Here is a 25,998-nt window from a genome sequence, read left to right on the forward strand (position 1 = left end):
GCAGGTAGCCTAGTGGTTAGACCTTTGGACTAGTAACCAGCAGGTAGCCTAGTGGTTAGAGCGTTGGGACTAGTAACCAGCAGGTAGCCTAGTGGTTAGAGTGTTGGACTAGTAACCAGCAGGTAGCCTAGTGGTTAGAGTGTTGGACTAGTAACCAGGCAGGTGTCTAGTGGTTAGAGTGTTGGACCAGTAACCAGCAGGTAGACTAGTGGTTAGAGTGTTGGACTGGTAACCAGCAGGTAGACTAGTGGTTAGAGTGTTGGACTAGTAACCAGCAGGTCGCCTCAGTGTTAGAGTGTTGGACTAGTAACCAGCAGGTAGCCTAGTGGTTAGAGCGTTGGACTAGTAACCAGCAGGTAGCCTAGTGGTTAGAGTGTTGGACTAGTAACCAGCAGGTAGCCTAGTGGTTAGAGCGTTGGACTAGTAACCAGCAGGTAGCCTAGTGGTTAGAGCGTTGGACTGGTAACCAGCAGGTAGCCTAGTGGTTAGAGCGTTGGACTAGTAACCAGCAGGTAGACTAGTGGTTAGAGTGTTGGACTAGTAACCAGCAGGTAGTCTAGTGGTTAGAGTGTTGGACTAGTAACCAGCAGGTAGACTAGTGGTTAGAGTGTTGGACTAGTAACCGGAAGGTTGCAGTTAACCCACTGTTCCTAGGCCGTCATTGAAAATAATAATAATGTGTTCTTAACTGACTTGCCTAGTTAAATAAAGGTAAAATAAAAAATTTAAATCTGCCTTTATCTGTCCAATGAGATGATACCATATGGGTGGATCATCATGGGGGTTCTGTCTTTATCTGTTCAATGAGATGATACCATATGGGTGGATCATCATGGGGGTTCTGTCTTTATCTGTCCAATGAGATGATACCATATGGGTGGATCATCATGGGGGTTCTGTCTTTATCTGTCCAATGAGATGATACCATATGGGTGGATCATCATGGGGGTTCTGTCTTTATCTGTCCAATGAGATGATACCATATGGGTGGATTTTATTTTTCTAGGCAGTTCAGAACAAATTCTTATTTTCAATGACGGCCTAGGAACAGTGGGTTAACTGCCTTGTTCAGGGGGCAGAACGAAAGATGTTTACCTTGTCAGCTCTGGGGATTCGATCTTTACAACCTTCAGGTTACTTGTCCAAAGCTCATGGGGGCTCTGCCTTTATCTGTCCAATGACATGATCTGAATAGACTCTGCTCAGGGTATTGTTGCTATTAGTAGCTGCAGCTTTGGGGCCACAGCTTAATGGTTTCATGACAGTATAGCCCCTACCGACAGCATCAACCTACTTTCAACCTGCAATAAAACCCATCTATAAAGTCAAACCTCTCTTCACTACATCATCCGCATTGACGTATACCTCAATGTAGGTCAACGTGCAATGGTATAGGAAAGAAATACAATTTCAGTCTGTAGGCCTACCCAATCAATCAATCTATACAGACATGATAATTACGCTCGAGCGTCACGGGATTTAGGGGGTTAAAGAAGGGCATTGCGCGCAGGCTCGTTAAAATGGTGGGAGACTACAGAGGATTCCCTCGCTCTGTTCCGAGCCGTTACACTAACATGCTTGTTGCTGACGCTGAGCCTTTCTAAAAGTTAACAGCTGGTTACGTAACGCCCGGCACTAGAGCTAGGATCTCCACTCGGTCCCGTCCGCGCTCCGCTCCGCTCCGCGTCGTGTTGTTCACTCTTGGCTTTGTTATTACCAGTCCAAAGTCCAACAGACAGACAGCTCACACACAACAGGACAAGGAGACCGACCACTCCGTTGCACCAACTTTTATCCCCCCCCTACAAACTTTACGCCAAACCGTAAGTAATTATACCAGGCAAACTTTGCGCTTTGGTATTACACAATATGATTTGTCGTTTTTTTGTGCAAATGGTTAGCCTACGTTTTCCCTTGGATTGAAGCGCAATTGTTTTTGGGGGTGACACGCTTGACATTTTGATGAGCCCTTTGGAAGAGAAAAAAAGTGGAATGGGAGTGTATGTAGAATGATGAATTTAAACAGAATTCGGGGGGGTAATAAACGTTGGAAAGGTAAAAGCAATGGTCCTGTGTTTTCATCAGTTACTGCTGATGTGGCGTGTGTGGAACTGTTGGTTGAACACCAGGACTCAAACACTAACGTCTGTAATTGAGACCAGTCGTATCCCAGGCATTGGAACTTTCCAACCATAACGTCTGTTCTCCTGATGATGTGAATACATTTGTAGTGAAGTTATATGCGGAATCATTGTTGATGCATCATGATCAAAATATACACACTTTGTTCAACATTGCAACGTTTCTTGTAGTGTTTTATATATATATTTGAGAGGTGTTTAAACATCTGAAATTGAATATGGACTTCTGAAACATGCTTTTTTCCGTCTCTGACAGACTTAAGAGTTTATCTTATTGTTATGGGGAAAAAAATAACGCATCTGTTCTGGTTTTTCTTCCATTAGCTGGTCTAGAATGTTCTATCACGTTGGTATGAGTTCCATTCCTTCCTGTTGTATTTGATATTGTGTCCGAACGTTCAAACTAAAACGGAGGGTTGAACAGTGTGGAATCCTTCCATCCACTGACCTCCACACGTTCTATAGTGTAGATGATACTTCCCGACACGTGGAACATACTGCCAAGTTCTTCTCCACGCAGCGTTCACCGTTTTTTGGCCAGGGGCCATGTATATTATATTATCTCAAGGCTGATCTCACATCTGTTTGGTCTTATCGTTGTAATGGATAATAGTACATGGACAGAGAGAGGGCTCCTGATCCTAGATCAGCGTTCCTGTTTTGAACACGGGCCCCAGAACAGAGGTTGTTTAGGAACGTGTTTCTACCAGACCAGTGATGGCTAAAGCAGAGGCTGTGTGTTCATCTCCCTGCTGGAGAGAGTTTTGTCTGTGTCCCATATGGCATCCTATTCCCTACATAGTACACTACTAGTACTACCTATTCCCTACATAGTACACTACTGTCGACCAGTCCTCGTAGGGTGCTATATACAGGATAGCTTGTCATTTGGGACTCAACTCAGTAGCAGGTCAGGGGAAGCAGGGGAGACCTTCAGGGCAGCATCAGACTAGTGTGTGTGTTTACAGTAGCTGTTCTAACACACACAGATACAGACACACAACTCAACCTACATACTGGTAGCACGGTATGTAACTAGCAACATAACAGACTATCAGTCTGGTTTCATATCTCCTCTCTGTAACAGACTATCAGTCTGGTTTCATATCTCCTCTCTGTAACAGACTATCAGTCTGGTTTCATATCTCCTCTCTATAACAGACTATCAGTCTGGTTTCATATCTCCTCTCTGTAACAGACTATCAGTCTGGTTTCATATCTCCTCTCTATAACAGACTATCAGTCTGGTTTCATGTGTCCTCTCTATAAGACTATCAGTCTGGTTTCATATCTCCTCTCTGTAACAGACTATCAGTCTGGTTTCATATCTCCTCTCTATAACAGACTATCAGTCTGGTTTCATATCTCCTCTCTGTAACAGACTATCAGTCTGGTTTCATATCTCCTCTCTATAACAGACTATCAGTCTGGTTTCATGTGTCCTCTCTATAACAGACTATCAGTCTGGTTTCATATCTCCTCTCTATAACAGACTATCAGTCTGGTTTCATATCTCCTCTCTATAACAGACTATCAGTCTGGTTTCATATCTCCTCTCTATAACAGACTATCAGTCTGGTTTCATGTGTCCTCTCTATAACAGACTATCAGTCTGGTTTCATATCTCCTCTCTATAACAGACTATCAGTCTGGTTTCATATCTCCTCTCTATAACAGACTATCAGTCTGGTTTCATGTGTCCTCTCTATAACAGACTATCAGTCTGGTTTCATATCTCCTCTCTATAACAGACTATCAGTCTGGTTTCATATCTCCTCTCTATAACAGACTATCAGTCTGGTTTCATATCTCCTCTCTGTAACAGACTATCAGTCTGGTTTCATATCTCCTCTCTGTAACAGACTATCAGTCTGGTTTCATATCTCCTCCTCTCTGTAACAGACTATCAGTCTGGTTTCATGTCTCCTCTCTGTGTATTTAAATGCAGTTATACAGGACCATGTCGACATGGGTCATTTTAAATGTGATGTTGGTTAAACACAATAGTGTATGTTTGTTTTATTACAGTTGTTGTATGTAACTCTGTGGCAGAGCTAGCTGTGTGTGACTGTTGGGCAGAGCTAGCTGTGTGTGTGACTGGTAGGCAGAGCTAGCTGTGTGTGACTGGTGGGCAGAGCTAGCTGTGTGTGTGACTGTTGGGCAGAGCTAGCTGTGTGTGACTGGTAGGCAGAGCTAGCTGTGTGTGTGACTGTTGGGCAGAGCTAGCTGTGTGTGACTGGTAGGCAGAGCTAGCTGTGTGTGTGACTGTTGGGCAGAGCTAGCTGTGTGTGACTGGTAGGCAGAGCTAGCTGTGTATGTGGGACTGGTGGGCAGAGCTAGCTGTGTGTGTGGGACTGGTGGGCAGAGCTAGCTGTGTGTGTGGGACTGGTGGGCAGAGCTAGCTGTGTGTGTGTGACTGGTGGGCAGAGCTAGCTGTGTGTGTGTGACTGGTGGGCAGAGCTAGCTTTGTGTGTGACTGGTGGGCAGAGCTAGCTGTGTGTGTGACTGGTGGGCAGAGCTAGCTGTGTGTGTGACTGGTGGGCAGAGCTAGCTGTGTGTGGGACTGGTGGGCAGAGCTAGCTGTGTGTGGGACTGGTGGGCAGAGCAAGCTGTGTGTGTGTGGGACTGGTGGGCAGAGCAAGCTGTGTGTGTGTGGGACTGGTGGGCAGAGCAAGCTGTGTGTGTGTGGGACTGGTGGTGCAGAGCAAGCTGTGTGTGTGTGGGACTGGTGGGCAGAGCTAGCTGTGTGGGACTGGTGGGCAGAGCTAGCTGTGTGGGACTGGTGGGCAGAGCTAGCTGTGTGGGACTGGTGGGCAGAGCTAGCTGTGTGTGACTGGTGGGCAGAGCTAGCTGGCTAGTGGGTGGTGAGTACACCGATGACATCAGTTGGCCAGTCTCCCAGTGTGGACGTGCCTTGCCCCCTCCTGCGCCCCCCAGCCCTCCTGCCCCCCAGTGTGGACATGCCCCCCCCCCAGCCCTCCTGCCCCCCAGTGTGGACATGCCTCCCCCCAGCCCTCCTGCCCCCCAGTGTGGACATGCCTCCCCCCCAGCCCTCCTGCCCCCAGTGTGGACGTGCCTCTCATTGATGCCAGAGATGACTGGCTGAGAGACTTTCTTTCACTTTTACTTCAGAGTTGTTGATCTGATCACCTCGCTGGACTTTATGGGGTTTTTCCCCTCTGTGTTTTAGAGATGGAGGGAAAGATGTGGCCAACGTAGATGTTACTGGCCCATAAGATCTGTTCACATACCCAGAATAAATAGAAATGAATGTCTTTTTTTAGTTAGCTGTTAAGTTGATTGTGAATTGAATGGGATCGTTGTACTACGAGTGGGCAATTCCACGCTAACCAAATTACGCTTGGACTTTTTAAAAACTTTAAAATATATGCCAAACACAAACTTTATTTGAACGTTTATCAAACCATACAAGTCTCGGCACAAGGACTACGTTGAACTAGTTGTTGCTGGTAAATGTAGCAAAAACTAACTTAGTGGAAGAACTGTGTAGATGTAGACTTTGGTAACAGAATTTACAGTCAAATCTCCATCTGGGTTTCATGATCACGTTCCCTCAAACACCCTGTTTTTAAATATCTGCTCTGAATTAAGATTCAAAGATGTCTGAAGAGAGAACTGCCTGTCAGCTATGACCAGGCGCCTTGAGTCTGAACATATCTATATATTGTTTTGAGTCTGAACATATCTATATATTGTTTTGAGTCTGAACATATCTATATATTGTTTTGAGTCTGAACATATCTATATATTGTTTTGAGTCTGAACATATCTATATATTGTTTTGAGTCTGAACATATCTATATATTGTTTTGTGGGGGTTATTGTACTACATTACGTGAGGTGGATTTACTCCCATTAACAGGAATTACGGAAACAAAATGACCTAATTGGTCCCTGATCTGTAATAAACAGAAATGCATAATTTATGGATTTGAATGTCTAATTTTTCTGCATATCTCAGCACACCTCTTGAGCTAATCTATACGCTCCTGTCTGGTGGTTATTTATAATAAAGAAGATAAATATGCTTCTGTGCACCTCTGCTCAAATCTGGATAAAAGACTGAAAGGAATGTGAGTTATTCACTACATTTTAGTTATCGCTTGCTTTTTCTCTGAACTCTACCAAGCTTGCCAGCAGGCATCCCAGCTAAGATAGTTAGGGGGGACGTGCCCTCTGTGTATAAGGCTTCTGGGTGCTCAACCTTTCTGATGGAAAAGCTCCCAGTATAGATATGAAGTGCCCCTTTCTGGCTTCAGCTGAAGGTCTGAATGGAAGACAAATCCCAGTATAGATAGGGGGACGTGCCCTCTGTGTATAAGGCTTCTGGGTGCTCATGGGTCCTTTCTGATGGAAAAGCTCCCAGTATAGATAGGGGGGGGACGTGCCCTCTGTGTATAAGGCTTCTGGGTGCTCATGGGTCCTTTCTGATGGAAAAGCTCCCAGTATAGATAGGGGGGGGGGGGCGTGCCCTCTGTGTATAAGGCTTCTGGGTGCTCATGGGTCCTTTCTGATGGAAAAGCTCCCAGTACAGATAGGGGGGAGATAAGGGGGGCTCACCTTTCTGTGCTCCCAGTATAGATAGGGGGCGTGCCCTCTGTGTATAAGGCTTCTGGGTGCTCATGGGTCCTTTCTGATGGAAAAGCTCCCAGTATAGATAGGGGAGGGGGACGTGCCCTCTGTGTATAAGGCTTCTGGGTGCTCATGGGTCCTTTCTGATGGAAAAGCTCCCAGTATAGATAGGGGGGGGGGGGACATGCCCTCTGTGTATAAGGCTTCTGGGAAAAGATGAAAAGCTCCCAGTACAGACAGTTTAAGTGTTGTTTTAGACTCTCACACAGTAAATCATTTCAAACAGTTTCTTATGAACGGGATTGCAGTTTGCCTGCATTCCGTGTGTGTGTGTGTGTCACACTGACGCTGTAGGTCGTGTGTCAGACTTTGTTCATAGAACCTGTAATATCTGCTGAGATGTTGTTCATGTATTCTAGGTTCCAGTCTGAGACCAAGGTTACTTGCTTTCTAGGCTTGTTAGTGGTAGACTGCATGAACTGTTGATGAATCAAGCCCAGCTAACACCAGCTGCTCTACCAGTGGGGGCGGGCCCACCAATCACCAGCTGCTCTACCAGTGGGGGCGGGCCCACCAATCACCAGCTGCTCTACCAGTGGGGGCGGGCCCATCAATCACCTGCTGCTCTACCAGTGGGGCGGGCCCACCAATCACCTGCTGCTCTACCAGTGGGGCGGGCCCACCAATCACCTGCTGCTCTACCAGTGGGGGCGGGCCCACCAATCACCTGCTGCTCTACCAGTGGGGGCGGGCCCACCAATCACCTGCTGCTCTACCAGTGGGGGCGGGTCCACCAATCACCTGCTGCTCTACCAGTGGGGGCGGGTCCACCAATCACCAGCTGCTCTACCAGTGGGGCGGGCCCACCCACCACCAGCTGCTCTACCAGTGGGGCGGGCCCACCCATCACCGGCTGCTCTACCAATGGGACGATGTCTGTAGTGGTTCCACCCAACCGGTTGCTTCTTTATTCAAAAGGACATCATTGAATCAGATTAACCCCTCAAATTCAACCGATGAGCCCTCAAACGTTGACCCCTAAACTGTAAATAGTCCCTAATCCTTGCAGCCACAGTAGAGAACATTGCACTCCTGTAACTACTAGACTCTTATAGTCTGAACCCCTGTAACTACTAGACTCTATAGTCTGAACCCCTGTAACTACTAGACTCTATAGTCTGAACCCCTGTAACTACTAGACTCTATAGTCTGAACCCCTGTAACTACTAGACTCTATAGTCTGAACCCCTGTAACTACTAGACTCTATAGTCTGAACCATGTGTTTCTCCTCTGTTTACATGTTCCTGGTGGTTGGGGGGTGACTATGTGAGAAGGGGGGTTGGGGTTTAGGGGAGGGGCCAAGCGTGAGACTTCTTTCTCAGCAGGAGCCTCCCTCATTCAGACAAACACCCCTCCCCATCATCCTACCCCCCCCTTTCCCCCGGTCGGTTGTCATGGGAACGTCACAGAAGGAGTCTTTAATGAAGTTATCTGGGAGGTTCTATGGCCAGGGTGCCATTATATATTACACTACTTTTGACCAGAGCCCTATGGCCAGGGTGCCATTATATATTACACTACTTTTGACCAGAGCCCTATGGCCAGGGTGCCATTATATATTACACTACTTTTGACCAGAGCCCTATGGCCAGGGTGCCATTATATATTACACTACTTTTGACCAGAGCCCTATGGCCAGGGTGCCATTATATATTACACTACTTTTAACCAGAGCCCTATGGCCAGGGTGCCATTATATATTACACTACTTTTAACCAGAGCCCTATGGCCAGGGTGCCATTATATATGACACTACTTTTAACCAGAGCCCTATGGCCAGGGTGCCATTATATATGACACTACTTTTAACCAGAGCCCTATGGCCAGGGTGCCATTATATATGACACTACTTTTAACCAGAGCCCTATGGCCAGGGTGCCATTATATATTACACTACTTTTAACCAGAGCCCTATGGCCAGGGTGCCATTATATATGACACTACTTTTAACCAGAGCCCTATGGCCAGGGTGCCATTATATATTACACTACTTTTAACCAGAGCCCTATGGCCAGGGTGCCATTATATATGACACTACTTTTAACCAGAGCCCTATGGTCAGGGTGCCATTATATATTACACTACTTTGACCCTCTAGAGCCCTATGGCCAGGGTGCCATTATATATCACACTACTTTTGACCAGAGCCCTATGGCCAGGGTGCTCATGACTGTTGGGCCAGCTCACGCTGCTGACAAGTCTAGGCAGCACCCCCCCTCACTGTTGACACCTCTAACCCCCCTCTCTCACCCCCTTTCTGATCCCCACCCTACACTCACCTTGTTTCTCTGACCCTCCCAACCCAGATACATCAACCCCCTTGTTTCTCTGGTCCTCCCAGCCCAGTTACCTCAACCCCCTTGTTTCTCTGGTCCTCCCAGGCCAGATACCTCAACCCCCTTGTTTCTCTGGTCCTCCCAGGCCAGATACCTCAACCCCCTTGTTTCTCTGGTCCTCCCAGGCCAGATACCTCAACCCCTTGTTTCTCTGGTCCTCCCAGGCCAGATACCTCAACCCCTTGTTTCTCTGGTCCTCCCAGCTCAGTTACCTCAACCCCTTGTTTCTCTGGTCCTCCCAGGCCAGATACCTCAACCCCTTGTTTCTCTGTTCCTCCCAGGCCAGATACCTCAACCCCTTGTTTCTCTACTCCTCCCAGGCCAGATACCTCAACCCCCTTGTTTCTCTACTCCTCCCAGGCCAGATACCTCAACCCCCCCTTGTTTCTCTACTCCTCCCAGGTCAGATACCTCAACCCCCTTGTTTCTCTACTCCTCCCAGGTCAGATACCTCAACCCCTTGTTTCTCTGGTCCTCCCAGGCCAGATACCTCAACCCCTTGTTTCTCTACTCCTCCCAGGCCAGATACCTCAACCCCCTTGTTTCTCTACTCCTCCCAGGCCAGATACCTCAACCCCTTGTTTCTCTACTCCTCCCAGGCCAGATACCTCAACCCCTTGTTTCTCTGGTCCTCCCAGGCCAGATACCTCAACCCCTTGTTTCTCTACTCCTCCCAGGCCAGATACCTCAACCCCTTGTTTCTCTACTCCTCCCAGGCCAGATACCTCAACCCCCTTGTTTCTCTACTCCTCCCAGGCCAGATACCTCAACCCCCTTGTTTCTCTACTCCTCCCAGGCCAGATACCTCAACCCCCTTGTTTCTCTGGTCCTCCCAGGTCAGATACCTCAACCCCCTTGTTTCTCTGGTCCTCCCAGGCCAGATACCTCAACCCCCTTGTTTCTCTGGTCCTCCCAGGCCAGATACCTCAACCCCCTTGTTTCTCTACTCCTCCCAGGCCAGATACCTCAACCCCCTTGTTTCTCTGGTCCTCCCAGGCCAGATACCTCAACCCCCTTGTTTCTCTGGTCCTCCCAGGTCAGATACCTCAACCCCCTTGTTTCTCTACTCCTCCCAGGCCAGATACCTCAACCAGGCAGGGATAGTTTTACACCTTTTAAAACAGCCTCCGGTCACTTGGTCATAACTAACCATTGTTCTGGTGAGAAAGGGACATCTTTCATATTGGTCTGCTGTTGTAGTGAAGAGGCCTGTGTCCCAACTGACGCCATATTCCCTATGTAGTGCACTACTTTTGAACAGAGCCCTATGCGCCCCGGTCCATAGTAGCGCGGTACATAGGGAATAGGGTGTTATCTGGGGGACGCAGTTTGAATGTAAGGCTGGAGTGGAGTGGTCCTCTCTCCTCTCCGTGTTGAGTTTCTCCTTTTGTTCAGGGATCAGAGTGGCTGAAAGCTGCCTTTGTTTTGGTGGCCAACTCAAAGCAGGGGCCCTGTCCTGTCTGTCTGTCTCTCTGTCTAGAGGATGGTTGCTGGAGGATGTTGGCTATGGTGTGTGTGTGTGTGTGTGTGAGAGATGTAGAAGAGAGGGGGGCAGTGAGTGCACGGGTTTTGTTAAGGAGGGCAGGTGTTAAGGGACGTGCTGTGTGGGTTTGGAGAAAAGTTTGGGTGTGTTTTGCGCATGTGTGTGTAGTCTTAACCAGAGACTGGCTAGACCAGCTTAACACTGATGAAACTTAACCTTGCCCTGCTTGGAGAACAGGCTTGTTCAAGTGGACGACCACTCCATTAAAACTGTCTGTGTGTGTGTGTGATTTGTCCTCTAACAGGGGAAGCCTGTATTCTAGCTTCATTATCAAGCCATTAGGATGATGTGTGATGACAGCCTGTAGGATGGGAGTGACTAATGAGACTGGTGTTAAAACACGTCCACACTCAGCCTCTTTGACTCGACACGGAGAAGAAGGGTTGTCACAATCCCAGTATGACTGTGCTACCGGACCAGAGTGTGACTGTGCTACCGGACCAGAGTGTGACTGTGCTACCGGACCAGAGTGTGACTGTGCTACCGGACCAGAGTGTGACTGTGCTACCGGACCAGAGTGTGACTGTGCTACCGGACCAGAGTGTGACTGTGCTACCGGACCAGAGTGTGACTGTGCTACCGGACCAGAGTGTGACTGTGCTACCGGACCAGAGTGTGACTGTGCTACCGGACCAGAGTGTGACTGTGCTACCGGACCAGAGTGTGACTGTGCTACCGGACCAGAGTGTGACCAGACTTTCTTTGGCCAACAAAATAAAACGTAAAGCAGATTAAACACTTAGGTCCTTTAAAAAATAAACGACTTTATGTAAAATATTGTGACTCTGTAAGAAACACGAGGCTGTTTATCTTCCAACACTAGGAGTGTCTACCTTCCAACACTAGGAGTGTTTATCTTCCAACACTAGGAGTGTCTACCTTCCAACACTAGGAGTGTCTACCTTCCAACACTAGGAGTGTCTACCTTCCAACACTAGGAGTGTCTACCTTCCAACACTAGGAGTGTCTACCTTCCAACACTAGGAGTGTCTACCTTCCAACACTAGAGTGTCTACCTTCCAACACTAGGAGTGTCTACCTTCCAACACTAGGAGTGTCTACCTTCCAACACTAGGAGTGTCTACCTTCCAACACTAGGAGTGTCTACCTTCCAACACTAGGAGTGTCTACCTTCCAACACTAGGAGTGTCTACCTTCCAACACTAGGAGTGTCTACCTTCCAACACTAGGAGTGTTTGTCTTCTGTCTCCTAGAGATTAACTTACTTTGGTGCAAAATCAATTCCAGAACAACAGCAAGTGAAGATGTGAAGATGCTGGAGGAAACCGGTACAAAAGTATCTATAGCCACAGTAAAACGAGTCCTATATCGACATAACCTGAAAGGCCGCTCAGCAAGGAAGAAGCCACTGCTTCAAAACCGCCTTTTGGAGAAATGTCCTCTGCTGAAACAAAAAATAGAACTGTTTGACCATAATCACCATCGTTATGTTTGGAGGAAAAAGGGGGATGCTTGCAAGCCGAAGAACACCATCCCAATCCTGAAGCATGGGGCTGGCAGCATCATGTTGTGGGGGTGCTTTGCTGCAAAATAGATGGCATCATAAGGAGGGAAATTATGTGGATCTATTGAAGCAACATCAAGACATCAGTCAGGAAGTTAAAGCTTGGTTGCAAATGAGTGGCCATCACAACACCCTGACCTCAATCCCATAGAAAATATGTGGGCAGAACTGAAAAAGCGTGTGCGAGCAAGGAGGCCTACAAACCTGACTCCGTTACACCAGCTCTGTCAGGAGGAATGGGTCAACATTCACCCAACTTATTGTGGGAAGCTTGTGGAAGGCTACCTGAAACGTTTGACCCAAGTTAAATAATTTAAAGGCAATGCTACCAAACACTCAATTAGTATTAAGTAAACTGCTGACCCACGGGGAATGTGATAAAATAAATAAATGCTGAAGTAATTAATTCTCTCTACTATTATTCTGACATTTCACATTCTTAACATAAAGTGGTGATCTTAACTGACCTAAGACGGAATTTTTACTAGGATTAAATGTCAGGAATTGTGAAAAACTGGGTTTAAAATGTATTTGGCTAAGGTGTATGTAAACTTCCGACTTCAACTGTATACACACACATCTAACAAGTAGGTCAAACATGTACAGTGGTACATGACCGAGTGACTCCAGACCGAGTGACTCCAGACCGAGTGACTCCAGACCGAGTGACTCCAACCTAAGTGTATGTAAACGTCAGACTTCGACTGTATACAGCCAATCCAGAGAGGGCATGTATTTCCCAAAGAAACCCCTAGACTAAATTGTCTTGTCCTGCACGGCTCTAACCAGCTCATGGGTGTGACAGGAGTCTGTGTCTAAGTTGTGCATGGGATCGTGTGTGTGTGTGTGTGTGTGTCAGAATGAACGCTAAATGTCACCCTGCAGACAGAACAACAAATGTCAGAAGTTATCTTATCTTTGTACATTTCCCCTTTTTAACACACAAACAGAAGCACATTCTTTCATTATCTCTCTGTAGGCGCTCCAGATACAGTATCTCACAGATGTCCTTAATTCCTCCTAGTTTTAGTTACTATGTTACCAGGAGAGAGACTAACATCTCATAGAATGTCCTTACTTCCTCCTAGTTTTAGTTACTATGTTACCAGGGGAGAGAGACTAACATTTTGAAGAAGATTCCAGTGGCACAGCAGTAATGGAAGTATCGTGTCTTGACACACACACACATACTATAAACAAAAGCAGATTCTTATTCCCTTAAACACACTGTCTAAATCAGGGATGGGCAACTGTAGGCCCGCGGAGGTGAACTCAGTCGGGGGTCGGGGTCTCAACTTACTGTTGACAGTTAGAATAATAGAATACACAAGGTGACATTTTAGATAATTGGTTTTGCATCAGCTGTCAACCATTTTTTTTTGGGGGGGGTGATTAGTCTAGCGGCCATCTATCTAAACGTGTAGTGAGCATTAGTCTGAGCGTGTAGTGAGCGTTAGTCTTAACGTGTAGTGAGCGTTAGTCTTAACGTGTAGTGAGCGTTAGTCTGAGCGTGTAGTGAGCGTTAGTCTAAACGTGTAGTGAGCGTTAGTCTAAACGTGTAGTGAGCGTTAGTCTAAACGTGTAGTGAGCGTTAGTCTGAGCGTGTAGTGAGCGTTAGTCTAAACGTGTAGTGAGCGTTAGTCTAAACGTGTAGTGAGCGTTAGTCTGAGCGTGTAGTGAGCGTTAGTCTGAGCGTGTAGTGAGCGTTAGTCTGAGCGTGTAGTGAGCGTTAGTCTGAGCGTGTAGTGAGCGTTAGTCTGAGCGTGTAGTGAGCGTTAGTCTGAGCGTGTAGTGAGCGTTAGTCTGAGCGTGTAGTGAGCGTTAGTCTGAGCGTGTAGTGAGCGTTAGTCGGAGCGTGTAGTGAGCGTTAGTCTGAGCGTGTAGTGAGCGTTAGTCTAAACGTGTAGTGAGCATTAGTCTGAGCGTGTAGTGAGCGTTAGTCTGAGCGTGTAGTGAGCGTTAGTCTGAGCGTGTAGTGAGCGTTAGTCTGAGCGTGTAGTGAGCGTTAGTCTGAGCGTGTAGTGAGCGTTAGTCTGAGCGTGTAGTGAGCGTTAGTCTGAGCGTGTAGTGAGCGTTAGTCTGAGCGTGTAGTGAGCGTTAGTCTGAGCGTGTAGTGAGCGTTAGTCTGAGCGTGTAGTGAGCGTTAGTCTGAGCGTGTAGTGAGCGTTAGTCTGAGCGTGTAGTGAGCGTTAGTCTGAGCGTGTAGTGAGCGTTAGTCTGAGCGTGTAGTGAGCGTTAGTCTGAGCGTGTAGTGAGCGTTAGTCTGAGCGTGTAGTGAGCGTTAGTCTGAGCGTGTAGTGAGCGTTAGTCTGAGCGTGTAGTGAGCGTTAGTCTGAGCGTGTAGTGAGCGTTAGTCTGAGCGTGTAGTGAGCGTTAGTCTAAACGTGTAGTGAGCGTTAGTCTGAGCGTGTAGTGAGCGTTAGTCTAAACGTGTAGTGAGCGTTAGTCTGAGCGTGTAGTGAGCGTTAGTCTAAACGTGTAGTGAGCGTTAGTCTAAACGTGTAGTGAGCGTTAGTCTGAGCGTGTAGTGAGCATTAGTCTGAGCGTGTAGTGAGCGTTAGTCTAAACGTGTAGTGAGCGTTAGTCTGAGCGTGTAGTGAGCGTTAGTCTAAACGTGTAGTGAGCGTTAGTCTGAGCGTGTAGTGAGCATTAGTCTGAGCGTGTAGTGAGCGTTAGTCTAAACGTGTAGTGAGCGTTAGTCTAAACGTGTAGTGAGCATTAGTCTGAGCGTGTAGTGAGCATTAGTCTGAGCGTGTAGTGAGCGTTAGTCTAAACGTGTAGTGAGCGTTAGTCTGAGCGTGTAGTGAGCGTTAGTCTGAGCGTTAGTCTGAGCGTTAGTCTGAGCGTTAGTCTGAGCGTGTAGTGAGCGTTAGTCTGAGCGTGTAGTGAGCGTTAGTCTGAGCGTGTAGTGAGCGTTAGTCTGAGCGTGTAGTGAGCGTTAGTCTGAGCGTGTAGTGAGCGTTAGTCTGAGCGTGTAGTGAGCGTTAGTCTAAACGTGTAGTGAGCGTTAGTCTGAGCGTGTAGTGAGCGTTAGTCTAAACGTGTAGTGAGCGTTAGTCTAAACGTGTAGTGAGCGTTAGTCTGAGCGTGTAGTGAGCATTAGTCTGAGCGTGTAGTGAGCGTTAGTCTAAACGTGTAGTGAGCGTTAGTCTGAGCGTGTAGTGAGCGTTAGTCTGAGCGTGTAGTGAGCGTTAGTCTGAGCGTTAGTCTGAGCGTGTAGTGAGCGTTAGTCTGAGCGTGTAGTGAGCGTTAGTCTGAGCGTGTAGTGAGCGTTAGTCTGAGCGTGTAGTGAGCGTTAGTCTGAGCGTGTAGTGAGCGTTAGTCTGAGCGTGTAGTGAGCGTTAGTCTGAGCGTGTAGTGAGCGTTAGTCTAAACGTGTAGTGAGCATTAGTCTGAGCGTGTAGTGAGCGTTAGTCTGAGCGTGTAGTGAGCATGGTTGAATTACAGACCGGGGTGGAGTCCATTGATCATCAGTTATCATATTTAAAAACAGCAGACTTTTTCCTCCAGCCCGTGACAAAATGTGAAGAATTGTAGGGAATGAGCTGTAAAAACTGTTAATTATTCTCTCTGTTCCATGGCAAAATGAGTAGAATTAGGGCTGGGTGATATATGGCCTAGAAATCATATCTCAATGTTTTTGATGTATTTTTAACTTCTGGGTAATTCACCACATATCTGGGTATTTTATTTCTATGTTTTCTCTAAATAAGTGGTGTACAATGAAAGGTCAAATACACTATTTCAAACAGTCAACAATAATCTAATAGGGGCTTGGTGTGAGGGGAGGGGCTTGGTGTGAGGGGAGGGGCTTGGTGTGAGGGGAGGGGCTTGGTGTGTGTGTAAATCATAGAGGAAGAGGCGAGGCAAGAGGTTTTACTCCAAAATCTGTCCACAGTCAGCCCAATGCATTTCTATGGGCTTGTTTTGGACCTAAGCTTGTCGCCTGCCTTTCTGCCTTTGGGACAACAATTCCCATTTTGTTAGGGCTGTCATTTATATCCAGATCTCTGGTGTAAATGGGAAGATGCACAGAGGAGCCAAGGAGACGAGACCAAAAAGACATGAGAACAAGCACCTAAACGCTCAAACATGAAAAACACAAAACTAGATTATTGCGATTTAGGCCTGGTTGTAGCAACCTCATGATGGGTATAGGGTTTAGGCCTGGTTGTAGCAACCTCATGATGGGTGTAGGGTTTAGGCCTGGTTGTAGCAACCTCATGATGGGTGTAGGGTTTAGGCCTGGTTGTAGCAACCTCATGATGGGTGTAGGGTTTAGGCCTGGTTGTGGCAACCTCATGATGGGTGTAGGGTTTAGGCCTGGTTGTAGCAACCTCATGATGGGTATAGGGTTTAGGCCTGGTTGTAGCAACCTCATGATGGGTGTAGGGTTTAGGCCTGGTTGTAGCAACCTCATGATGGGTGTAGGGTTTAGGCCTGGTTGTGGCAACCTCATGATGGGTGTAGGGTTTAGGCCTGGTTGTAGCAACCTCATGATGGGTGTAGGGTTTAGGCCTGGCTGTGGCAACCTCATGATGGGTATAGGGTTTAGGCCTGGTTGTGGCAACCTCATGATGGGTGTAGGGTTTAGGCCTGGTTGTGGCAACCTCATGATGGGTGTAGGGTTTAGGCCTGGTTGCAGCAACCTCATGATGGGTGTAGGGTTTAGGCCTGGCTGCAGCAACCTCATGATGGGTATAGGGACAATTAGAGTATCATGTAGTAGCCTAAACCCTATCAATGTTATATTGAACTGGGTGAATGGAGTACGAATGACAGTCATCCAATATGCTGTAATGCTCATAAAAAAGAGTTTAATCCTCCCTCTTCATAAACGGCACCAACCGCCTCTGATGCAAACACATGTAGACAGAAAGTGGAAGCAAAAGTGACCTGCAAGCTCTCTGACTTCAAACTCTGATCTTGACCCAGTGCTTTCACTCTCCCCCCCCTCTCTCTCTCCCCTCCCCCTCTCTCCCCCTCCCCCTCCTCTCTCCCCTCCCCTCTCTCTCTCCCCTCCCCCTCTCTCTCTCCCCCTCCTCTCCCCCCTTCCTCTCTCCCCTACTCCTCTCCCGCTCCTCTCGCTCTTTCTTTCTCTCCTCCCCTTCTCTCCCTCCCCCTCTCTCTCTCTCCCTGCTCCTCTCTCTCCCCCCTCTCGCTCTTTCTTTCTCTCCTCCCCTTCTCCCTCTCTCTCCCCCGCTCCTCTCGCTCTTTCTTTCTCTCCTCCCTTCTCTCTCTCTCTCCCCCGCTCCTCTCTCTCTCTCTCCCCGCTCCTCTCGCTCTTTTCTTTCTCTCCCCCTTCTCTCTCTCTCTCCCCGCTCCTCTCTCTCCCCCGCTCCTCTCTCTCTCCTCTCCCCTTCTCCTCTCTCTCTCCCCCGCTCCTTCTCTCTCTCTCCCGCTCCTCTCTCTCTCTCTCCCCGCTCCTCTCTCTCCCCTCTCCTCTCGCTCTTTCTTTCTCTCCTCCCCTTCTCCCTCTCTCTCCCCGCTCCTTTCTTTCTCTCCTCCCCTCTCTCTCTCTCTCTCCCCTCTCCTCTCGCTCTTTCTTTCTCTCCTCCCCTTCTCTCTCTCTCCCCTCTCCTCTCGCTCTTTCTTTCTCTCCTCCCCTTCTCCCTCTCTCTCCCCGCTCCTTCTTTCTCTCCTCCCCTTCTCCCTCTCTCTCCCCGCTCCTTCTTTCTCTCCTCCCCTTCTTCCTCTCTCTCCTCCCGCTCCTTCTTTCTCTCTCTCCCTCTCCCTCTCTCCCCCTCCTTCTCTCTCCCTCCTTCTCCCTCTCCTCTCGCTCCTTCTCTCTCCTCCCCTTCTCCCTCTCTCCCCCGCTCCTTCTTTCTCTCTCCTCCCCTTCTCTCTCTCTCCCCGCCTCTCTCTCTCCCCTCTCCTCCTCTCTTCTTTCTCTCCCTCTCTTCTCTCTCTCCCCTCTCCTCTCTCTCTCTCCTCTCCCCCTCCTCTCGCTCTCTCTCTCCTCCTTCTCCCTCTCTCTCCCTGCTCCTCTCTCTCTCTCTCTCCCTCTCTCTCTCTCCTCTCTCTCTCTCCCCCGCTCCTCTCTCTCTCTCCCCTCTCCTCTCTCTCTCTCCCCGCTCTCCCCCCTCCTCTCTCTCTCTCCGCTCCTCTCTCTCTCTCTCCGCTCTCTCTCTCTCTCCTCCGCTCCTCTCGCTCTTTCTTTCTCTCCTCCCTTCTCTCTCTCTCTCCCCTCTCCTCTCGCTCTCTCTCTCTCCTCCCCTTCTCTCTCTCTCTCTCTCCTCTCGCTCTTTCTTTCTCTCCTCCCTTCCCCCTCTCTCTCCCTTCTTCTCTCTCTCCCCCTCTCTCTCTCTCCTCCCCTCTCTCTCTCTCCCCCCGCTCTCCTCTCTCTCTCTCCCCGCTCCTCTCTCTCTCCCCCCGCTCCTCTCGCTCTTTCTTTCTCTCCTCCTCCTTCTCCTCTCTCTCTCCTCTTCCTCTCTCTCTCTCCTCTCTCTCTCCCCGCTCCTCTCTCTCTCTCTCTCCCCCTCCTCTCTCTCTCCCCGCTCCTCTCTCTCTCACCTCTCCTCTCTCTCCCTCTCCTCTCGCTCTTTTCTCTCCCTCCTCCTCTCTCTCCCCTCTCCTCTCGCTTTCTTTCTCTCCTCCCCTTCTCTTCTCTCCCTCTCCTCCCCGCTCCTCTTTCTCTCCTCTCTCCCTCTCTCTCCCCTCCTTCTCTCTCTCTCCCCGTTCTCTTCTCTCTCTCCCCCTTCTCCCTCTCTCTCCCGCTCCTCTCTCTCTCTCTCTCCCTCTCCTCTCTCTCCCCTCTCCTCTCGCTCTTTCTTTCTCTCCTCCCCTTCTCTCTCTCTCCCCGCTCCTCTCTCTCTCTCCCCGCTCCTCTCTCTCTCTCCCCGCTCCTCTCTCTCTCTCCCCGCTCCTCTCTCTCTCTCTCCTCTCTCTCTCTCCCCCCTCCTCTCTCTCTCTCCCCGCTCCTCTCTCTCGCTCTTTCTTTCTCTCCTCCCCTTCTCCCTCTCTGTCCCCGCTCCTCTCGCTCCTTCTCTCTCTCTCCCCGCTCCTTTCTCTCTCTCTCCCCGCTCCTCCCCTTCTCCCTCTCTCTCCCCCCTCCTCTCGCTCTTTCTTTCTCTCCCTCTCATATACCCTCTTATCTCACTTTACTGAGTGTTGTATCAGCCGACCCAATGTGTTCTCTCAGTAGTGCCTGGTACAGATAGAAACGGGAGGAGGAGGAGAAGCAGAACAACTAGTAGGGGAAAAAAGAGCAAGTTCAGAGAGAGAAACTGAACTGACTTGTTTGTTGACACCCTGAAGTGAAAGCAGAAGAAAAGGCCTGCGTCCCAAAAGGCACCCTATTCCCTAAATACTGTAGTGCCCTATGGGCCCTGGTCAAAAGTAGTGCACTACATAGGGAATAGGGTGCCACTTGGAAAGGCTGTCATATGATCCTAAAGCCCTCTGCTCTGGAGGCTCCTGGGATACTTCACGGTTTGGAGAAGGGAAAAAACATGAGGTGGAAGAAAAGAGATGAAGAGGGGTTAAGAGATGAAGAGGGGTTAGGAGAGAGGAGGGGTTAGGAGAGAGGAGGGGTTAGGAGAGAGGAGGGGTTAGGAGAGAGGAGGGGTTAGGAGAGAGGGAGGGGTTAGGAGAGAGGAGGGGTTAGGAGAGAGAGGGGTTAGGAGAGAGGAGGGGTTAGGAGAGAGGAGGGGTTAGGAGAGGGAGGGGTTAGGAGAGAGGAGGGGTTAGGAGAGAGGAGGGGTTAGGAGAGGAGAGGAGGGGTTAGGAGAGGAGAGGAGGGGTTAGGAGAGGAGAGGAGGGGTTAGGAGAGAGAGGAGGGGTTAGGAGAGAGAGGAGGGGTTAGGAGAGAGAGGAGGGGTTAGGAGAGAGAGGAGAGGAGGGGTTAGGAGAGGAGAGGAGAGGAGAGAGGAGGGGTTAGGAGGAGAGGAGGGGTGAGGAGAGGAGAGGAGGGGTTAGGAGAGGAGAGGAGGGGTTAGGAGAGGAGAGGAGGGGTTAGGAGAGGAGAGGGAGGGGGGTTAGGGAGAGGAGAGGAGGGGTTAGGAGGGAGGAGGAGAGAGGAGGGGTTAGGAGAGGGAGGAGGAGAGGAGAGGAGGGGTTAGGAGGGAGGAGGAGGAGAGGTTAGAGAGAGGGAGGGGTTAGGAGAGGAGAGGAGGGGTTAGGAGAGGAGGGGTTAGGAGAGGGAGAGGAGAGGAGGGGTTAGGAGGGGTTAGGAGAGGAGAGGAGGGGTTAGGAGAGAGGAGAGGAGGGGAGAGGAGGGGTTAGGAGGAGGGAGGGGAGAGGAGAGGAGGGGGTTAGGAGAGGGGAGGGGGGTTAGTGTGAGGAGGAGGAGGGGTTAGTGTAGAGGAGGAGGGAGGGGTTAGTGTAGAGGAGGAGGAGGGGTTAGTGTAGGCTATGAGAGAGGAGGAGGAGGGGGTTAGTGTAGGTTAGGAGAGAGGAGGAGGAGGAGGAGAGGTTAGGAGAGAGGAGGAGGAGGGGTTAGTGTAGGCTAGGAGAGAGGAGGAGGAGGGGGGGGGTGTAGGCTAGGAGAGGAGGAGGAGGAGGGGTTAGTGTAGGCTAGGAGAGGAGAGGAGGAGGGGTTAGTGAGGCTAGGAGAGAGGAGGGGTTAGTGTAGGCTAGGAGAGAGGAGGAGTTAGTGTAGGCTAGGAGAGAGGAGGGGTTAGTGTAGGCTAGGAGAGAGGAGGGAGGAGGGGTTAGTGTAGGCTAGGAGAGAGGAGGAGGGGAGGGGTTAGTGTAGGCTAGGAGAGGAGGGGTTAGTGTAGGCTAGGAGAGAGGAGGGGGTTAGGAGGGGTTAGTGTAGGCTAGAGAGAGGAGGAGGAGGGGTTAGTGTAGGCTAGGAGAGAGGAGGGGTTAGTGTAGGCTAGGAGAGGAGGAGGGGGGTTAGGAGAGGAGGGGAGAGGAGGGGTTAGGAGAGGAGGAGGGGGGTTAGGAGAGGAGAGGAGGGGGGTTAGGAGAGAGGAGGAGGGGGGTTAGGAGAGGGAGGAGGGGGTTAGGAGGTTAGGAGAGAGGAGGGAGGAGGGGTTAGTGTAGGCTAGGAGAGGAGAGGAGGCGGGGTTAGTGTAGGCTAGGAGAGGAGAGGAGGAGGGGTTAGTGTAGGCTAGGAGAGAGGAGGAGGGGTTAGTGTAGGCTAGGAGAGAGGAGGAGGAGGGGTTAGTGTAGGCTAGGAGAGAGGAGGAGGAGGGGTTAGTGTAGGCTAGGAGAGAGGAGGAGGAGGGGTTAGTGTAGGCTAGGAGAGAGGAGGAGGAGGGGTTAGTGTAGGCTAGGAGAGAGGAGGAGTTAGTGTAGGCTAGGAGAGAGGAGGGGTTAGTGTAGGCTAGGAGAGAGGAGGGGTTAGTGTAGGCTAGGAGAGAGAGAGGAGGGGTTAGTGTAGGCTAGGAGAGGAGGGGTTAGTGTAGGCTAGAGAGAGGAGGGGTTAGTGTAGGCTAGGAGAGAGGAGGAGGAGGGGTTAGTGTAGGCTAGGAGAGAGGAGGGGTTAGTGTAGGCTAGGAGAGAGGGAGGAGGAGGGGTTAGTGTAGGCTAGGAGAGAGGAGGAGGAGGGGTTAGTGTAGGCTAGGAGAGAGGAGGGGTTAGTGTAGGCTAGGAGAGAGGAGGGGTTAGTGTAGGCTAGGAGAGAGGAGGAGGGGTTAGGAGAGGAGGGGAGAGGAGGGGTTAGGAGAGGAGGGGGTTAGGAGAGGGAGAGGAGGGGGGGTTAGGAGAGAGGAGGAGGAGGGGGTTAGGAGAGGGGAGGAGGGGGTTAGTGTAGAGGAGGAGGAGGGGTTAGTGTAGAGGAGGAGGGGTTAGTGTAGGAGGAGGAGGAGGGGTTAGTGTAGAGGAGGAGGAGGAGGGGTTAGTGTAGGCTAGAGAGAGGAGGAGGAGGAGGGGGGTTAGTGTAGGTTAGGAGAGAGAGGAGGAGGGGTTAGTGTAGGCTAGGAGAGGAGAGGAGGAGGGGTTAGTGTAGGCTAGGAGAGGAGAGGAGGAGGGGTTAGTGTGGCTAGGAGAGAGGAGGAGGGGTTAGTGTAGGCTAGGAGAGAGGAGGAGGAGGGGTTAGTGTAGGCTAGGAGAGAGAGGAGGGGAGGAGGGGTTAGTGTAGGCTAGGAGAGAGGAGGAGGAGGGGTTAGTGTAGGCTAGGAGAGAGGAGGAGTTAGTGTAGACTAGGAGAGAGGAGGAGTTAGTGTAGGCTAGGAGAGAGGAGGGGTTAGTGTAGGCTAGGAGAGAGGAGGGGTTAGTGTAGGCTAGGAGAGAGGAGGGGTTAGTGTAGGCTAGGAGAGAGGAGGGGTTAGTGTAGGCTAGGAGAGAGGAGGGGTTAGTGTAGGCTAGGAGAGAGGAGGGGTTAGTGTAGGCTAGGAGAGAGGAGGAGGAGGAGGGGTTAGTGTAGGCTAGGAGAGAGGAGGAGGAGGAGGGGTTAGTGTAGGCTAGGAGAGAGGAGGAGGAGGAGGGGTTAGTGTCTCTAGGAGAGGAGGAGGAGGAGGGGTTAGTGTAGGCTAGGAGAGAGGAGGAGGGGTTAGTGTAGGCTAGGAGAGAGGAGGAGGGGTTAGTGTAGGCTAGGAGAGAGGAGGAGGGGTTAGTGTAGGCTAGAGAGAGGAGGGGTTAGTGTAGGCTAGGAGAGGAGGAGGAGGGGTTAGTGTAGGCTAGGAGAGAGGAGGAGGAGGGGTTAGGAGAGAGGAGGAGGGAGGGGTTAGTGTAGGCTAGGAGAGAGGAGGAGGAGGGGTTAGTGTAGGCTAGGAGAGAGGAGGAGGGGTTAGTGTAGGCTAGGAGAGAGGAGGAGGGGCTAGGAGAGAGGAGGAGGGGCTAGGAGAGAGGAGGAGGAGGGGTTAGTGTAGGCTAGGAGAGAGGAGGGGTTAGGAGGGGCTAGGAGAGAGGAGGAGGAGGGGTTAGTGTAGGCTAGGAGAGAGGAGGGGCTAGGAGAGAGGAGGAGGGGCTAGGAGAGAGGAGGAGGAGGGGGGACTGTGCCTCTCTTCAGTGTCTGTATTGTCGTATTCATTCTGATCTAAAAGACAGAAACTGATCCTAGATCAGCACTCCTAACTCCGAGAACCTTTTGTGAATGCGGGCCCTGGTCTGTGATTGGTCGGCTACGGTAGTGTGTTAAACTACTGATGGGTCTACTGTAAGATGTAGATAGCGATGTGTTTACGGCCTCTTTGAATGGCGACAGATGTCTGTCACACACACACACACGAGGTCGATTTGATACGCTGTGTAAAGTCTGTATGCTACCGAACTCGCTGAAAGTGTCTAGTGTGTTTTTTTATTAACCAATGAGGTTGGAGACAAAACATTTTGTAAAGAGATGACCCTTTATTCTCTCTGCTTTCACTTCGTCTTGGAGATATAATGGTCTGAATCACTCACTTGTTAGTATTAGATAGTAGACTGTATATAGCCCCTCTACTGTGTTATATAGCCCCTCTACTGTGTTATATAGCCCCTCTACTGTGTTATATAGCCCCTCTACTGTGTTATATAGCCCCTCTACTGTGTTATATAGCCCCTCTACTGTGTTATATAGCCCCTCTACTGTGTTATATAGCCTCCCTACTGTGTTATATAGCCTCCCTACTGTGTTATATAGCCTCCCTACTGTGTTATATAGCCTCCCTACTGTGTTATATAGCCTCCCTACTGTGTTATATAGCCTCCCTACTGTGTTATATAGCCCCCCTACTGTGTTATATAGCCTCCCTACTGTGTTATATAGCCTCCCTACTGTGTTATATAGCCTCCCTACTGTGTTATATAGCCTCCCTACTGTGTTATATAGCCTCCTACTGTGTTATATAGCCTCCCTACTGTGTTATATAGCCTCCCTACTGTGTTATATAGCCTCCCTACTGTGTTCTATAGCCTCCCTACTGTGTTCTATAGCCTCCCTACTGTGTTATATAGCCTCCCTACTGTGTTATATAGCCTCCCTACTGTGTTATATAGCCTCCCTACTGTGTTATATAGCCTCCCTACTGTGTTATATAGCCTCCCTACTGTGTTATATAGCCTCCCTACTGTGTTCTATAGCCTCCCTACTGTGTTCTATAGCCTCCCTACTGTGTTCTATAGCCTCCCTACTGTGTTCTATAGCCTCCCTACTATAGCCTCCCTACTGTGTTCTATAGCCTCCCTACTGTGTTCTATAGCCTCCCTACTGTGTTCTATAGCCTCTACTGTGTTCTATAGCCTCTCTACTGTGTTCTATAGCCTCTCTACTGTGTTCTATAGCCTCCCTACTGTGTTCTATAGCCTCCCTACTGTGTTATATAGCCTCCCTACTGTGTTATATAGCCTCCCTACTGTGTTATATAGCCCCCCTACTGTGTTATATAGCCCCCCTACTGTGTTATATAGCCCCCCTACTGTGTTCTATAGCCTCCCTACTGTGTTCTATAGCCTCCCTACTGTGTTCTATAGCCTCTCTACTGTGTTCTATAGCCTCCCTACTGTGTTCTATAGCCTCTCTACTGTGTTCTATAGCCTCTCTACTGTGTTCTATAGCCTCTCTACTGTGTTCTATAGCCTCTCTACTGTGTTCTATAGCCTCTCTACTGTGTTCTATAGCCTCTACTGTGTTCTATAGCCTCTCTACTGTGTTCTATAGCCTCTCTACTGTGTTCTATAGCCTCTCTACTGTGTTCTATAGCCTCTCTACTGTGTTCTATAGCCTCTCTACTGTGTTCTATAGCCTCCCTACTGTGTTCTATAGCCTCTACTGTGTTCTATAGCCTCTCTACTGTGTTATATAGCCTCTCTACTGTGTTCTATAGCCTCTCTACTGTGTTCTATAGCCTCTACTGTGTTCTATAGCCTCTCTACTATATAATGTTACAGCACTTAACAGATAAAAAATAAATCACTGCAATAATGTCATCAACAGCAGCTTTGAGGTTAGAGTCTATGAGACTTCATTTGACCTTAGTCACTGTGCCTTTCTGGATATGAGACATGCCCGCTAAGAGAAGAGACGCGCCGCGAAGACAAATGACCACAAGCAACGGAGGCCGCGGTGAGTTCACCTGCTGGGTGGCGGTGGACGGTGACGTTTTAACACAGAGAATTTTCGGAAAATGTAAAAAGTTTGCAGTCAATATTGTGGTCGGGGGACAATAGCCCGGACCCTCGCTGTTTTAGGTCTTTGGTCTTTGCGGGGGCTCTTGAACTTTTATATAGACCTGTGATTGATAAAGGGTAATTCCATGATAACAAAATTATGCTTAGACTCAGACTTTTCAAGTATAAGCTTTAAAAAAAAATATATATATATATTTGATTGCAACGTTGAACAAACCGAACAACATATACACGAGGACTACTTTTTAACTATTTCCACTGAACATTTTTTACAAAAACACATTTACTCTTAAAGAACAGTGCAGGTTGGGTTTTGTAACAGAATGACAAAGATACTAGGTCATATTTCTTCATCTTAAAGAAGGCAAATAATTTCTGCTAAAACCTAAATATAAGAGCACAATTTTCTTGTCATCCAACAAATGTAAACGCCTGGAGTTTACTAAACGGTATCGGCTCGGGATTTGGAACTGCTGCTTTAGTCCAATGAGATGGAAATAGAGCTCTTTGGCCAAGCGGTGGGTTTGGCATCGAAATGAGAATGAACGCCGAACCTACTGTAAAAAATATAGTGGTGGATCTTTGATGTTTTGGGGATATATTTCTTCCATCGGTCCTGAGGCCGTTGTTAAGGTCAACAGCATCATGAACTGTACCCAGTACCAGGACATTTTTGCCAAAAAAACCTGGTTTCCTCTGCCAGGAGAATGACAGTTGGCCGCAAGTGGATCTCCCAGCAAGACAATAAACCCCAAGCAACACATTTAAAATCCACAAAGAAATGAATCCACACAATCAACATT

General features: G+C 49.3%; 1 long non-coding RNA gene across 1 annotated transcript in view; it reads left to right on the forward strand.

Annotated features, from left to right (window-relative positions):
• The first annotated feature begins 1,513 nt into the window (after positions 1–1,513).
• The window catches only part of LOC135571027 (uncharacterized), a 31,876-nt gene continuing 7,391 nt past the window's right edge, over positions 1,514–25,998 (forward strand). The window contains exon 1 of the long non-coding RNA XR_010463624.1: positions 1,514–1,823. This is a non-coding gene — a long non-coding RNA (uncharacterized LOC135571027). The remainder of the gene's footprint in view (positions 1,824–25,998) is intronic.

This window comes from Oncorhynchus nerka, unplaced genomic scaffold (genome assembly GCF_034236695.1).
Source record: "Oncorhynchus nerka isolate Pitt River unplaced genomic scaffold, Oner_Uvic_2.0 unplaced_scaffold_841, whole genome shotgun sequence".
NCBI classification, from domain to species: Eukaryota; Metazoa; Chordata; class Actinopteri; order Salmoniformes; family Salmonidae; genus Oncorhynchus; species Oncorhynchus nerka.